The sequence below is a fragment of the Cetorhinus maximus genome, chromosome 8, assembly GCF_964194155.1.
Source record: "Cetorhinus maximus chromosome 8, sCetMax3.hap1.1, whole genome shotgun sequence".
Lineage (NCBI taxonomy): Eukaryota > Metazoa > Chordata > Chondrichthyes > Lamniformes > Cetorhinidae > Cetorhinus > Cetorhinus maximus.
The window spans coordinates 79,399,822-79,417,247 of record NC_135886.1 but is presented as its reverse complement, the minus strand read 5'-3'; the positions used below and the strand labels follow the sequence as shown (position 1 = coordinate 79,417,247).

Here is a 17,426-nt window from a genome sequence, read left to right as displayed (position 1 = left end):
GCATCAAACGAAGCCACCAAACACCCTCTCTTGCTGAGTAAGAACAGCACCCCGTCCCATTTGGGCTGCTCAGCAAGAAACATCCATCCTGCGACCCCTCCCCACCACCAAGCAAGAATCAAAAACACCAAGCAACATAAAACAGCCAACGAGTACCTTCTTGCTGAATCAGAGGAAAAGCTGAGAATCCCAAATGAATGATACTGGAGCAGCAGAGGAGCTGTACAGCAGCGCAACCTTTCAACATTGTGATAGAAATTACACAGCAAATTACTCCCTTCCACCACAGAGAAGGCCTCCATCTGTCTTCGCAGAAAAGAAATCAGCAGAAACTCAGCTACAGACTTGACAAGATTAGAAAGTAAAGAAAATGATTAGAATGCTCAAGAAAGATAGAAAAGGTATGAAGGGAGAAAATATAGGTAACAAAGAATGAATACATACTGTACAGAGGGTTCATGCAACCCTCTTTTCAAAGGAAAGGAAAGCCCGCTCTACAAGTTAAAGGAGTACCGCAGAACCCAAATGGCTAGAGATCAAAGATAAAGGCTTCTTTAATTAGTAAGGGTGTAATACAGACCTCAAAATTGATAGAAGAAAATTGAAGAGGAAACCTGCAGTCAGACTATGGAGCTGCTCACAATGTGTTCTTGTTCTACACTGGGGAGATCAAAAGTGGATTGGTTGACCGCTTTACAGAATGCCTCTGTTCAGTTCGCAAGCATGACGCTGAGCTTCCAGTTGCCTGTCATTCTAATTCTCCACCTTGCTCTCACACTGACCTCTTTCTCCTTGGCCTCCTGCGATGTTCCAATGAAGTTGGTGCCAGATTCAAACTGATATCGGAAGTGGAAATCTACACCACAGAGATAGTGAAATCTTTGTAAGCAGCTTTTTTCCAGGGTCAGTGGCGAGCGCCATTACTTCACCTCTGACCTCAGAATTTGAGCTAACTTGTGCTGTGCATTATAAGAACATAAGAAATAGGAGCAAGAATAGGCAATTCGGCCTCTTGATCTTGCTCCACCATTCAATAAGAACACGGCAGCTCTGATTGTGACCTTAAGTTCACTTTCCTGCCTGCCTCCTTTAACTTCTGTGTACATCAAAAATCTAACTTTGCTTTGAATATATTCAATGACCCAGTCTATGCTACTCTCTAGGGAAGAGAATTCCAAAGATTAAGGCCCTCAGAGATGAAATTCATCCTTATCTCTGGCTTAAATGGGAGACCCCTTATTTTGAAACTGCCCCCACTAGTTCTAGATTCTGTTTTAACACAGCCGATGGTAAATGCTGATCTGTTCAAATCCCAGAGGGAAACTTGAAACAACTGCCACAACTAATTTTCAATTTGTATAAATTTCGAGATACAGGTCTTGAATTTAGTCGTAGTAAGACCACCAAGTCTTAAGGTTTTATAAAACTAGATTAACCATTTATTAATAAAAGAAATGATTTTAAATACAAATTACTATGATAACTTCTAAATCCCCTAATCAATCTAACTTCCCAGTTACACTTTCATTAAGGCAAAGTTAAGGCACAGATTTTAAAAGACCCAGGCAAAGAAACATGATACCCTGAACAAGTCGAATTCCAAGTGATCTTTCTTAACTTCAGTCCTTTTGAGGACAGCAGCTTGAGGCATAGATGCTGAAGGCTTCTCACACACTTGTAAGATCTTAAAAGTGCCTTCCTCGACACACAGCCTTCGCTCCTTTATACATATTTTCTCCTTTGAATGCAAATACCCATTGTTTCACTGTTTCATTGTTTCTTCTTGATAATAAAACCCTCTTATAGCACTCGTTTTACCAGTAATCGTTAGGAAAAATAAACACACAGTTTCTAAACTTCACCTGCCTAGGTGACACATTTCATCCCTCCTTTGAAAACAATCTAGTCTGGTTTATTTCAAAATACAAATGTTCCCTTAACACCTATGTTTCTAAACTTCCCCATGTTTATCCAATTAACATTTCAAACCTGACCTCTCTTCTTAGATCAAAGCACCCAGACTAATTCAATTAAGACACACACACACCCCCCATTATTAATCTATTTTACAATAAATTCCAATAACATTATGAGAATTGTTATATCTTCCTGACAATTCTCCCACAAGGGATAACATCCTCTCAGTGTCTACCCTGTCAAGCTGCCTCAGAATCATATATGTTTTGATAAGGTCACGTCTCATTATTCTAAACTGCAATGAATATAGGCCCAACCAGTTCAACCTTTCCTCATAAGGCAACACCATCATTCCAGGTATCAGCCTAGTCAAGCTTCTCCAAAATGCTTCCAATGCAAGTATATCATTTCTTAAGTAAGGAGACCAAAACTGTACACAGTACTCTCGGTGCGATCTCACCAATGCCCTCACCAAGTTGCAGCAAGACTTCCTTACTTTTATACTCCATTCCCCCTTGTAATTAAGGCCAAGCCTCAAACTAAAACCTGCTATTATTCACTGAATTTGTATAGTTTTTTTTATCTAACAGGGCCACATACATATTAATAATCATGGAGACATAAAATGGCAGGGAACAGTCTCATACAACTAATAATTCATAAGCCATTTAACAAAAAAAAATCCTGTTCACCCATCATCCTCATTCACCTATATTGAGTCTTAGTGAAGTATGTCTCAATTTTAAAATTCCCATCATCATTTTCAAATCCCTCCTTGGCCTCAACCCTCTCCATCTCTACAATCTCCTCTAGCCCCACAAGCCTCCAGGATATCTGCAATCCTCCAGTTTTGATCTTCTTGATCATCACCAATTTTAAATAGGTCCAAGATTGGCAGCCATGCCTTCAGTTGTCAAGACCCCAAGCACTGGAATTCCCTCCTTAAACCTGTCTTTTAACATCTTTACTCCTTTAATGTACTCCTTAAAAACTTCCTCTTTGACCAAGCTTTTGGCCATCTGCCCAAATATCTAATGCAGCTCAGGGACAAATGTTGTTTGATTATGCACCTGAGAGTGCCTTGTACATTTTGCTATGTTAAAGGGTAATCCATCACAATCTTTTTCTTTACATTGCAAAAGGAGGACATACGGCCCAGCAAGTCTGCGCTGGCTCTTTGAAAGAACATTCTACCTAGTCCCACTCCCCTGCCTCATCCCCGTAACCTTGCACATTCTCTCTTTTCAGATTGCCATCCAATTCCTTTTTGAATACCTCCATCGAGCCGCCTCCACCACCCTCTCAGGAAACTTGTTCGAGACTCCAACCGCCCTCTGGTGAAAAGAATTTTCATCACTTTTACTCCATTTGCCAATTATTTTGAATCTATGCTCTCCAGTTCTTGCTGCTCCCTTGAGTGGGAACAGCTTCTCACTATTTACCTTGTTCATGTCGTTCAGGATCTTGAATATCTCAATCAAGTCTGCTCTCAGCCTTCTGTTCTTTGAGGAAAACAGTCCCAATCTCTCCAAACTATCTTCACATCTACAGTTCTTAATCCCTGGAATCATTCTTGTGAATCTCCTCTGCACCTCTCCAATGCCTCCACATCCTTCCTCAAGTATGGCACAGTACTCTAGATGTGGTCTAACTAGTGTCTTTTACAAATTCAATATGACCTACTTACTCTCGTAATCAATGCCCCTATTAATAAAGCCTAAGGTGCTATGTGCATTACTAACTGCTCTCTCAACATTCCCTGCCATCGTCAATGACTTTTGTACATATACACCAAGGGCCATCTGTTCCTGCACCTCCTTTAGAGTTTCTCCCTTTATTTTGCATTGTGTCTGTCTATATTCTTCCTGCCAAAATGAATCACCTCACACTTCTTTGTATTGAACTTCATCTGCCACTTGCCTGCCCAATCCATCAACATGTCTACATCCTTTTGAGGTTCAAGACTGTCCTCGTCATAGTTGATGTTTCCAATCTTTCTATCATCTGCAAATTTTAAAATCATGCCCTGAACACTACAATCTAGGTCATTAATATGTATCAGGAAGAGCAAGGGTCCCAACACTGACGCCTGGGGAACTCTACTATAACATTCTTCCAGTCAGAAAAACAACCATTAACCACTACTCCTTGTTTACTGTCACTCAGCCAATTTCTTATCCAAGTGCCTCCTTCCCCTTTTATTCCATGAGCTGGAATTTAGCTCAAGTTTGTTGTCTGGCACTGTATCAAATGCCTTCTGAAAATTATCAGGAAGATATAACAATTTCCATAATGTTATTGGAATTTATTGTAAAATAGAGTAACAGTGGGTCATGTTGATGTGTGTGAGAGACTTAATTTGATTAAAGGCAGCTGGTCTGAAGGCTTTGATGTAGGCATGGCAAACATGGGGGAAGTTTAGAATGTAAGGTAATAGGGCATATGCATTTTTAAATAAAGTAGACTAGATTGTTTTTGAAGGGTGAAATGTGACACCTAGCCAGGTGAAGTTTAGAAACAGTGTGTTTGATTTTCCCAAAGATTACTGGTAAAACTTAGTGCTATGAGAGGTTTTTGTTATCAGGAAGATAAAGTCCAAAGACATAGTGAACCAATGGGAATTTGCATTCAAAGGGGAAAATATGTATAAAGGAGTGAAGGCTGTGTGTAAGGGCAAGCAGTTTAAGATCTTACAAATGTGAAAAGCCTTCAGCATCTATGCCTCAAGCTGCTGTTTTCAAAGAGCTGAAGTTAAGAAAATTTATTTTGAATTCAACTTGTTCAGGGTATCGTGTTTCTTGGCCTGGGTCTTTTAAAATCTACGTGCCTTACTGTTGCCACAACGAAAGTGTAACTGGAAGTCAGAATAAGTAGGAGATTTAGAAGTTATCATAGTAGTAATTTGTAGATCTATGTAGGTGTTTAAAATCATTTTTCCTATTAATAAATGTTTAATCTAGTTTTGTAAAAACCTATAAGACTTGGTGGTCTTATTACGACTAAATTCAAGGCATGCATCATGAAATTTATACAAATTGTAGAACGAGTTGTGGCAGTAGTTTCAAGTTTCCCTTTAGGATTTGAACAACTCAGCGACTACCATCGGCTGTGCCATAACAAAATCCATATACACCACATCAACAGCATTGCCCTTTTCAAGCTTCTCTGTTACCTCCTCAAAAAACTCCAGCAAGTTAGTCAAACATGACTTTTCCTTAATGAATCCATGCTGGCTTTTCTTAATTATCCTGCACTTGTCTAAGTGACTATTAATTTTATCCCGAACTATAATTTCCAGAAGCTTCCCTACCATTGAAGTCAGACAGTCTGGTCTGTAGTTACTGGCTTTATCTTTGCACCCTTTTTGAACAAGGGTGTAACATTCGCAATTCTCCAGTCCTCTGGCACCACTCGTGTCTAAGGAAGACTGGAGGATTATCACTAGAGCCTCTGCAATTTCCCCTCTCGCTTCCCTCAGTAATCTTGGATGCATCTCATCCGGTCCTGGTATCTTATCAAATTTAACTAAAGATAGCCTAACACCTCCTCCAGTTACCTCCCCTCTCACCTCAGACTGGATAGCATCTGCTTCCTTTGTAAAGACAGCTGCAAAGTACTTGGTTAATACCTCCGCTATTTCTCCTGCCTCCACATACATGCAAGTCCTCCTTTTTATATTTAATCAGCCCTACTTTCTTTTACCACACTTTTATTATTTATATGCTTATAGGAGATTTTGGGATTCCTTTTTATATTAGCTGCCAGTCTCTTTTTATGCTCTGTCTTTGCTTTTCTTATTAGTTTATTCAATTCCTCTCTGGTCCTTGTATATTCAGCCTGATCCCCCATTGTATTTTCCACCTGACAACTGTTGTAAGTGCACTTCTTCCTTTTCAGTTTCACCTCTATCTCTCTTGTCAGCCAGGGTGCTCTGGATTTATTTCCCCCATCTTTCCCCTTCAAGGAAATATACCTTGACATAGCCTGCAATACCTTTTCTCAGAGCGTAACCCATTGTTCAGCCACCTTCTTTTCTGCTAACATTTGATTCCAACACAAATGACTTAGATGCATTCTCATCCCATCGAAGATGGCTTCCCCAATTAATTATCCTTGCTCTGGATTGTTCCTTGCCCCCTAAATGCTCTCCCACCGATAATGATTCAATTGGTCCAACTCATTCCTCAAAACCAGGTTGTTATGATACAGCAATTGATAAAGGCTGAGTTGCTTAAATCCTAGAGTGAAACTTAAACAATTGTCAAAACCTATATTTTCAATTGGTATGTTGATTCTGAATTCAGGAATAAAACCACCAAGCCTCAAGAGGTTTTATTTATATAAAACTAAATTAAACATTTATTAATTTAACTAATTATAAACACATACACATGTCTACAAATTACTACCATAACTTTTAAACAAATCCCCAAATTAATCACTCTCAGGTAAATCTTCACCCAGGCAACAATCACCCATATACTTTAAACAGACACCAGACAAAGCACATTTGACCTTACAAATTCAAAATGAGGTTCCTTTCAATTTGCAGACACGGTTGTTGGCTTACAGGCTGGTTAGATCTTACATGCCTCTGACCTGCACACATACAACTCTTTTCTGTTTATACCTAGCTTTTCCTTTGAATGTAAATTTTCCACTGTATTGCTAGGTCTTTTAATTATACCTCTCTGAACAATAATCCTTTCATTCCACCAATTTTATTAGTAATATAAATACATTGCTTGGCATCTCCCAGCTAGGTGCAAGGTTTTACCCCCATTCTTGAATGCTTTATTCAACAAATGCAAATTTACACTTAACCTTTTTTTAACCTTCCTTACGTTTATCTAATTAACATCTCAAACTACTATACATTAAAGCACACAGACTAGCTGGCTTTAATCCAATTAAGACACACACACATAGACAAGACCGTACTACAAGTCCAATTTAAAAATAATTTCTAATAACATTATAGACATTCATATCTCTTCATGACATCCCCTTCCATACTGAAAAATGAACGTCATAATTTTAAAAGTCAGCTTCATTCTTTAATAACCCATCGCACACTATGCTTAATACACCATTACATTACCAGATGCATGCATTAACATAACAATATATACATGCACAAGCCTTTGGTATCAATAGGAATCACTCCAGCTCAGTGTCCAGGTTTTCTTTTTAATGTCCAATCTTCCCTTTAAGCTTCAAACTCTTGATAATGCATCTGTGAACAGATTTTCTCTACCAGCAACATGTATAATCCATAGATCAAATGGTTGTAATAATAGGCTCCACCTGAAAATTCTTGCATTTTTGTCTCAAAATTTGTCCAAAAACTTCAAAGGATTGTGGTCTATATAAACAATTGTTTCTGATGAATGCAAGATAAAAGCAAAAATACTGTGGATGCTGGAAAAACTCAGGTCGAACAGCATCTGTGGAGAGAAAAACAGAGATAATGTTTCGAGTCCATATGGCTCTGAAGAAGTCTGTTTTTCTCTCCATAGATGCCGTTAGCCCTGCTGAGTTTTTCTAGCTTCTGTTTTTGTTTCTGATTAATATTTTGCAACATAAATTTCAAAATGCTGCAATGCTAACACCAAACCCAAGGCCCCTTTTTCGATCATTGAATATCTCCTCTGTTGTGCGTTCAACTTCCATGAAAAATACCCTATTGGTTTTTCAATTCCAGTGTCATCTTCTTGTAACAGTACAGCCCCAATGCCTATATCGCTCACGACAACAGCCAACTTGAATTGTTTGGCATAACTGGGTGATGCCAAAACTGGTGTTGTAGTTAATACAGTTTTCAAACTATCAAATTACTTCTGACACTCCTTTGCCCATTGAAACTTATTGTTCTTTTTTTTAAACAGTTCAGTCAGTGGAGCAACCACACTGCAAAAAATTTGGTACAAATTTCTGGTAAAACCGACTCATGCCCAGAAATCTCAAAACTTCTTATTTTGTTGTATACATTGGGAAATCCACGATAGCCTTCACTTTCGCATCTCTTGGAGCTACCTTACCATGTCCTAGATACGTGTATGGCCTAGATACACAACTTGCACTTTTGCAAATTCACTTTTAGCCAAGTTCATCACCAAAATAGCTTCTTGTAACCGAGAAAATAATTTTTCCAGATGCTGTAAATGCTCCTCCTGTGTCTGATTGAAAACTATCAGATCATCAATATAAAAAGGACACAATTGCTTAGACCTGCAGTTACTTTTGTTTGCCGTCTTTGAAATGCCGCAGGCGCATTCTTCATACCAAATGGCATGACTTTAAGATGATATTAGTCCATCTGGTGTTGCAAAAGCCGACATCTCCTATGATCTTTCCGACAACAGTACATGTTGTCCTTTTAGCAAGTCAATCTTTGTGATAAATTTGATTGTCCCAATTTCTCAATGCAATCTTCCAACCATGGTACAGGATAGGAATCCGCTTTTGTCACCACATTCACCTTTCGATAGTCCACATATAGTCTTTGCGTTCCATCCGGTTTCGGTGCCAGCAGAATAAGCGAACTCCAGTTACTGCAACTAGACTCAATTATATAATTTTGAAGCATGAAGTCAATTTCTTTTTGTACTTGTGATAACTTTGCTGGATTAAATCCATAAGGATGTTGCCTTATTGAAGATGAAATCTGTACAGACACATCATGTATAGCTAAATCTGTCTTCCCCCAACTTATTCCCATAAATAGGTTTGTGTGACTGCAATAGCTTTTCCAAATCATTTTGACACTTGTTTGAAAGGTAATTCAATATTTCATTTAAATTTTCAAGCACCCCCTCATTATCCAATTTGATTAGAGGAAAATCAATTTCAGAGTCCTGCACTTCTACCTCTTTCTCATCATCCACCATCACTCATACCTCTTTGTTCCACTTCCCTGTCAAAATACTTTTTAAGCATATCTATATGACACACCTTCTGCTTCTTTCTTCTATCTGGGAGTATTTATTAAATAATTTACTTCACTCAATTTCTTTTCAATCCTGTTAGGCCCACTAAATCTTGCATTTAATGAACCATCTAGTACTGGTAACAGAAATAGTGCTTTCTCTCCAGAAACAAAACTGCGAGCTGTCGCTTTCTTGTCTGCCTTCATTTTAATTACTTGCTGTGACATCTTAAAATGTTTCCTAGCCAAGTCACATGATCCGTTCAATCTTTCCCTGAAATTTTATATATAATGCAGGAGAATCGTTTCTGAATTTTGACCCACCAATTTCTCATGAATCAATTTCAGTGGTCCCTTTACTTCATGACAAACTAGTTCAAAAGGGCTAAAACTAGTTGATGCATTAGGAGCGCCTCTAATAGCAAATAACAAGAATGGAATTCCTCTATCCCAATACTGACAGTATGCTCTCATCATGGTTTTTAAAGTTTGATGCCACCTTTCCAAAGCTCCTTGTGACTCTGGATGGTAAGATGTTGACTTAAACTGTTTTATCCTCAAACTGTTCATTACTTCCTTAAACGGCTGTGATATGAAATTTGACTTCTGATCTGATTGTATTTCCGTAGGTAAGCCATAGCTTGTAAAAAATTTCATTGACTCCTCCACAATCTTCTTAGTTGTAATATTTCTTAAAGGTATTGCTTCAGGAAACCTGGTAGACACATCCATTATTGTCAGTAAGTACTGATTTCCACTTTTAGTCTTAGGGAGGGGTCCTACACAATCAATCATGACCCTGGTAAAAGGTTCTTCAAATGCTGGTATTTGGGTTAAAGGCACTGGCTTAATCGCTGCTTGTGGTTCCTTGTTAATTGACATGTTCTACAGAATTTGACTACATCCCTCTGCAATCCTGGCCAAAAAAAAACCTCAATCTTTTCCTGTGTTTTCCTAATTCCTAAATGTCCCCCCATTGGAATTTCATGAGCAATCCTCAGAATCTCATTTCTATTCTCAACTGGGATAACAATCTGATGCACCTCACTCCAGCTTTCACTTGCTGAGGCATGATCGGGCCTCCATTTTCTCATTAACATATCTTGCTTAAGGTAATAAGGTAATAACTTACTGGAACATTTTGCCTCTGTTTCTGAGTAAGCTTTCAGATGTAACTGTTTTAATTGCAAATCATTTTTCTGTAACTCCACTAACTTCCTTGAGTTAAACACATCAGGTGAATTGTCCTGTAGTCTTTCCTCTTGAACAATGCTACCAAACACAGCGCCAGCTAATTGGATTTCGACATCTTCTTCTTGCCTTTGAACTGCCTGCTCTTTTTGTTTCAATCTGTGGGCCTGTGATCTCATTATCTCACAATCTGGAAACAATTCAGGATGCTCTTTGTCACACCTCTGTTGAAAACACTTCTACAGGCTGCTCAACTACCATAGGCATCACCCACATCTGTGACCTAGCTATATCATTACCCAAAATAAATCAAACCCCTGCAATGGGCAATTTTTCCACCACCCCAGCAATAACTTCACTTGGCTTCCATTTGCTCTTTAAATTTATCTTCCACAATGGAAGAGGTTTAGCATTTCCATAAACCGCACGTATTACCACCTGCTCCTGCAATACTCCCTCTGAACAACAAATATCACTATCCCATAACATTAAGGATTGACTAGACCGTGTCTCTTAAAATTTTAACATCTTTACCTACTCCACCCTGTACACATGGAAAGACTTTCCCCTTCACACACAAGTCTTTAAACATTTCTGCAACCTGCTCCTCAAAATTCTCTTGGGTAAACTGGGTCCCACTTCTTTACACCTATCACTGATTCTCCGTTTTTCTTGTACACAAACCACCGGTTTCTCCTGTGCCTGAACCTCAGAACCCACAGTACTTCTACTTCCAGAACTTTTCTGCAGCCCAATAATTCCAACAGATTTTCCAAATAATTTCCAACACACTGACTTTGTGTGCCTCACTTTATCACCTCAATTTTCAAATGTCACTCCTACCCTCAGCACCCTTCTTTTTATTCTGAGAAAAAACATCCTGGGAATTTCCAGCTACTCCTTTTCCCTGACTACCCTACCTTCCTCTCACCTTCCCGCTTTCTATCTTCTTCAGATTTAAAAGGGTGATGAAAAAAAGGTTTAGCTCTGTGAACTAACTCAATCATCAACTATCTCTGCTGCTTGCCTTACCATTTGAACCCTCTGTTCCTCCACATAAGTTCTCACTACCGAAGGAATTGAATCTTAAATTCTTCCAAAAGAATTATTTTCCTAAGAGCTGCATATGTTGTCTCTATTTTTAATGCCCATATCCACCATTATTTTGTTTTACTCTTTCAAATTTAATATAAGTTTGCCCAGGCTATTTTCTCATATTCCTAAATTTATGCCTGCATGCCTCAGGAACCAACTCATGTGCACTCAATAGCCTTTTTCACCACATCATAATTCACCGAAACTTCTTCAGACAGTGAAGCATATACCTCATGCGCTCTACCCACCAACTTAGACTGTAATAATGTCCAGTTTACCTGTGGCCATTTCATCTGTTCAGCTATCTTCTCAAATAAAATAAAGAATGCTTCAATATCTTTTTCCTCAAACTTTGAAAGAGCTTGTACAAATCTAAACATCTCCCTACTGGGTTGTAGGTTGAAGGCTTTTTCATCATCAGAACTCTCCTCAGGATCTCTTTTTTTAACTTCTAACCTTTAAGCAGATATTCTGTTTCTCTTTCTTTCTCTCTTTTCCTTGCCTCTCTTTCTTTATCCTTCTCCCTTGCCTGAACTTTCAGTTCCAGCTTCCTTTCTTTTTCCTGCCTTTCTGCTTGCTCCCTTTTAAATTCCCTTTCTCTGTCCTTTGCTTATAATTCAGGTTTTTTCAGTTCCTTTGCTTGTTCAAGTTCAAGCATCTTCATTTATAACTGAAGTCTCACTTCCTCCAGCTGTGACTCACTAACATCAGGTAGCACTTCCAACTGTAAATGCTGTGCTATATTTTTAATTTATTTCCTAGCCACCACAGGTAACCCCAATTGTAATTTATCCACCAACTCCCTTAATTTATCCTTGGATACGTTTTGTAACCCAGAGTTATAACTTCTACTCCCAGACAGGTCTTACCAATTGCCAAAGCCATCTTGCAGTCTCACCACTTATAAAAAAAAACCTCACCAACTCAAAGTGCTTCTCGTACTCATAACCTTAAGATTCACCACTTCCAAACCAGTCAAGGAAATACAAATATTATCCCGCCAAGAGTCCCCAATTGTTATGACACAGCAGTTGGTAAAGGCTGAGTTGTTTAAATTCCAGAGGGAAACTTGAACAATTGTCATAACCTATATTTTCAATTGGTATGTTTGAGATGCAGCTCTGAATTCAGGAATAAAACCACCAAGCATCAAAAGGTTTTTTTTATATAAAACTAAATTAAACATTTATTAATCTAACCACTAATTAAACACATACACGTCTACAAATTACTATCATAACTTTTAAACAAATCCCCAAATTAATCACTCCCAGGTAAATCTTCACCCAGGCAACAATCACCCATATACTTTAAACAGACACCAGGCAAAGCAAATTTGACCGTATGAATTCAAAATGAGGTTCCTTTCAATTTGCAGACACAATTATTGGCTTACAGGCTGGTTAGATCTTTCTTGCATCTGACCTGCACACACAAAACTCCTTTCTGTTTATACCTAGCTTCCCTTTTGAATGTAAGTTTTCCATTGTATTACTAGATCTTTTAATTTTACCTCTCCGAACAATAATCCTTTCATTCCACCAATTTTCTTAGTAATATAAACACTTTGCTTGGCATCTCCCAGCTAGGTGCACGATTTTACCCCCATTCTTGAATGCCTTATTCAATAAATCAAATTTACACTTAACCTTTTTTTCAAACTTCTTTACATTTATCTAATTAACATCTCAAACTACTATACATCAAAGCACCCAGGCTAGCTGGCTTTAATCCAATTAAGAGACACCCAAAGACCCTACAAGTCCAATTTAAAAATAATTTTCAATAACATTATAGACATTAATATCTTTTCATGACAAGGTCCAACAATGCCTTCCCTCTCATTGGACTGGAAACATACTGCTGCAGAAAATTATCTTGAACACATTCTAGCAACTCTTGTCCCTTTGCACTATTCCTATTCCAGTCTATATTTGGATAATTGAAGTTCCCCGTTATGATTACTCTATAATTCTTGCATCTCTCTGTAATTTCTTTACAGATTTGATTCTCTACATCCCTTTCACAAGTTGGTGGTCTATAAACTACACCGATCAATGTTATTGCACTTTTTTCATTCCTTACCTCTAGCCAAAGAGATTCCATCCTTGACCCGCTAGAACATCCTCTCTCTCCAGTACTGTAATGCCATCTTTAATCAATGCTGCCAATCCACCAATGCCCCACTGACCCCCCCCCACCCCACCCCTCACCACACTTTCTTCTGTTCCTGTCTCTCCTAAACACCTTGTACCCAGGAATATTTAATGTCCAGTCCTGCCCTTCTTTGAGCCATTACAAGTTGTTGTTGTTGGACAAGTCGGATTTGGAAGTGGCACCAAACATCTACAGAATAATAATTCCAAGATGTTCCAACTCTTATCAGAATGTTTGAGAGTTTCAGATCAATTTAGAATCATGCTTTGCAGAGAACACTTAGTTCGACCAGAGGAACAAATGTTCAGCCAAATTACCATGAGAATTTGACATCCGTTTCAAATACCAAACAAGGTGAAAGTTTAAACTGCTCAAATTAAGCATTCAAATGCTTTTGCCTTATGTCCATTTGAATTTTCTGTTATAGAAGCAATAATTTTTCTGATGAACCAATGGCACTCACCAAAACTAAATTAAAGTTAAAATGTTAAAAAAAATTTATTGAAGTGAATTTAGAGCAATCACTTCATAATTTTTCTGGACTCACAATCCAGCTTACAGTAAACAGTGCTGTTAAACTTCACACTAGGGAAAGGAATCAAAACAATTTTAGTATCACAGCAGGTTAAGTAACAGACAGTGGCACCCCAATAAACTATGCCACTATGTAGGAGGGTGCGTATGTGAGCTGCCACACAGCAAGTTCCCATCTTTTTGCGTAGATATGGGCAAAAAAACTGAATGGAGGTTACACTTTTTAAAAAATTAACCATAGGGATGATGCCAAGGTTTTCCAGTGTCACTGAGCGGATACATAAAATCATTGAAGGAAATGAACCAGGAATGGGGTCTAGACACCTGGCCACAGAAAGACTGAATTTAAAAAGTGGCCAAGGTTGAGCTCCCAGGGTGTTGAAAGACATCTGAAGCAAGTTGTTTGCCATTTGATGCAAGGTAAGAAATTTTTTAAAAGAAATGAAAGTAACATTTCAAGAAAGTAAAAAAAAATACACATTATAGCAGCCTCAAAGTTTCTTCTTTGATACCCACAGCTAAAATAATTTTATGAATTACAATATCACTACAAAACATCTGAATAACCCTCTTTTATACCCACTTTTGGCATGTTAAAGTACCTATGTCAATGTCCTATATTGATTTTGAGAATGAAATAGATCCTCTGTAGTATTTCTTTTACAGCACTCACTCGAAAGGAGACCGGCTCATTATAATCCGGAATAAGGTTTGGGACACACTATATCATTTAGTCTCAACACTTGTGAAGCACTTGCAAAGATAAAAAATGCAAACATTTCGAAGATTGACCGGAAATTAATTTTCAAACTATGTAACCCTGACATGAGTGGTTAAAAAGTACCAGCATAACTTTCCAATTGAGAATAAATATAATTTTGCAGAGAATTTTAACTGCAACTACATGAATGTCAAATAGTGAAAATTTACTGACTCCTTCTTCCCCTTCTCATTTTACTTTGTAAGATTCAGTATTGGGAGTTGTGGAATATTTATTCTGTCTCTACCTTAAAGAGACAGTAAAAATTATAGGAGCACTGAAAAAGATGAGAGCCACGTCCACTTGTGCCTAACTGCTCTGATGCATGGTTGGCAACTTGAAAAGTTAATTCTACTACAAAAACAAAGTGCTGGAAACACTTGGCTAGTCTGGCAGCATCTATGAAGAGAGAAACAGAGTTAATGTTTTGAGTCGAATATGACTTTTCTTCAGAATGAAGAAAGGTAGATATGTGATGGGTTTTATTGAAAGGTGGAGAAAGAACAAATGGAAGATGTGGGATAGGGTAATGGAACAGAAGGCAAAGGGAGTGGTAATGGTTATCGTAAAGAAACAAAGCATTTATCCAGAGTGAAAGTGAATGGCAAAATATTGAACAGCTCTGTCCAAAATTAAAAACATGAAACACTGGATTAAGGCCAATATATGAAAATCCAGAAAAAACAGAATCAAGATGGGGAGAGCTCAGTCTGAAATTGTTGAGTCCAGAAGACTGTTGGGGGTGGAGGGAGGGGGTAGGGAGGGAGGGGGGAGTGGTGGGAGGTGGGGGGAGAAATGGGTCGGACATGGTCGAGGGTGCTGACAACCACAGTGGGATGAGTCCTCAGTCTGAGACATCTTTGTGTAAGGGTGCATCATCAGACCCGATATGACGCAGAAACTGGGAGAATGGAATGGAGTCATTGTCGGTGGGCTTGTAATGAATATTAGCAGGCAGGCTATCCCCAGAAATTAAGACATAAAAGCCGAAGAGGGGAAGGAAAGTGTCAGAGATGGACTATGGGATGGTGAGAAACTGGAAATTAGTTGATGAAGCTTTCCAGTTACAGGCAAGAGCAGGAAAGAGCACTGATAGTCAACGGCCAAATGCTTTGTTTCTTTACAACCATTACTAATCCCTTTGCCTTTTGTGCCAGACGTCATCTTCATTTAATCTTTCCCACCCTCTACCCTATTCCAGACCTTCCCTTTTGTTGTTCTTCCCCCTTTCAATGGCATAGATCTATTGCATTTCTAACTTCCTTCAGGTCTGAAGAAGTCATATTCAACTTACTTTCCTGATATATAGTAATGACCTAGACCTTTGTGTACAGGACACAATTTCAAATTTTGTGGATGATACAAAACTCGGAAGCATTGTAAGCTGTGAGGAGGACAGTGTAGAGCTTCAAAAGGTCATAGACAAGTTGGTGGAATGGGTGAAAAGGCAGCAGATGAAGTTCAATGTGAGGTGATACATTTTAGTAGGAACAGCACGGAGACTCGGTCTAACTACTCTAAAGGAGTGCAGGAGCAGAGAGACCTGGGTGTATATATCTATAGGTCATTAAAAGTGACAGGACAGGTTGTGATCAATCAATAAAGCATAGAGTGTGTCCTAGGTTTTATTAATTGGGGCACAGAGTACGAGCAACAAGGTTATGCTTGTATAAGACACTAGTTAGACCTCAGCTGAAGTGCTGCATACAGTTCTGAGCATCGTATTTTAGGAAGGATGTGAAACCACTGGAGAGAGTTTATGAGAATGATTCCAGGGATGAGAAACTTCACTTATGAAGACAGATTGGAGAAGTTGGCACTCTTTTCCTTGGAGAAAAAAGGGCAGAGGGGAGATTTGATAGAAGTATTAAAAATCATGAGGGGTCTGGACAGAGTAGATAGGGGGAAAATTGTTATCATTGGTGGAAGCATCGAGAACCAGAGGACACAGATTGAAGGTAATTGGTAAAAGCAAAAGCAATGAGAAAATCTTTTTCACACAGCATGTGGTTAAGGTCTGGAATGCAATGCCTGAGAGTTTGGTGGAGGCAGGTTCAATTGATGCATTCAAGAGGGAATTAGATTATTATTTGAAAATAAACAATGTGCAAGGTTACAGGGACCAGAGAATGGCACTAGATGAAATGCTCATTCGGAGGGCCTGTGCAGACACAACAGGCCATATGGCCTCCTTCTGCAGTGTAACAATTCTGTGACTTGAAACATTAACTGTTTCTTTCTCCATATCTCCACGAATGTTGCCAGATCTGAGTATTTCCAACAATTTGTTTTTACAGAATTATCCACTAACTTTATAATTGTGCCCTGTACACCAAGGTCTAGGTCATTTATATATTTCAGGAAAACATGTCAAATATGACATATATGATTTGAAGTAAGTTAGAAATGTAATAAGTTTATGCCGTTGAAAGGGGGAAGAACAACAAAATGGAATCTGGGATAGGATAGAAGGTCCCAATACCAACCCCCGGGGAACTCCATTACAAACCTTCTCCTTGCCCGAAAAACACCCATTTTATTTCAGATTTACAGCATCCGTAGTATTTTGCTTTTATTTACGTTAACTCTACTACTCTCTCAACGGAAACTGTCAACTCTGCGGAGCACTGCCAGCATCCATTCTCTGTTACTACTCCACTTACAGCCTCAGACCCTGTCCAGTGCGTTAATTCAGGACGCAGGTGACCAGCCGGCTCCAGTTAGCCACAAACCAACCAGCTTTCCGGTAGGAGGCGCTCGGTGCTGCATCCAGGCGCGATGCATGAATTCAAAACAATTAAATACCAGTTAGTTAGTTTCAGATTTAAAAAATGAGTAGCCGGG

At 38.7% G+C, this 17,426-nt stretch overlaps 1 protein-coding gene across 1 annotated transcript in view; it reads right to left on the bottom strand.

Moving 5' to 3' along the window:
• Nucleotides 1-17,426, bottom strand: part of LOC144683754 (ecto-NOX disulfide-thiol exchanger 2-like) — a 328,442-nt gene that overhangs the window by 310,721 nt on the left and 295 nt on the right. The window lies entirely within an intron of this gene.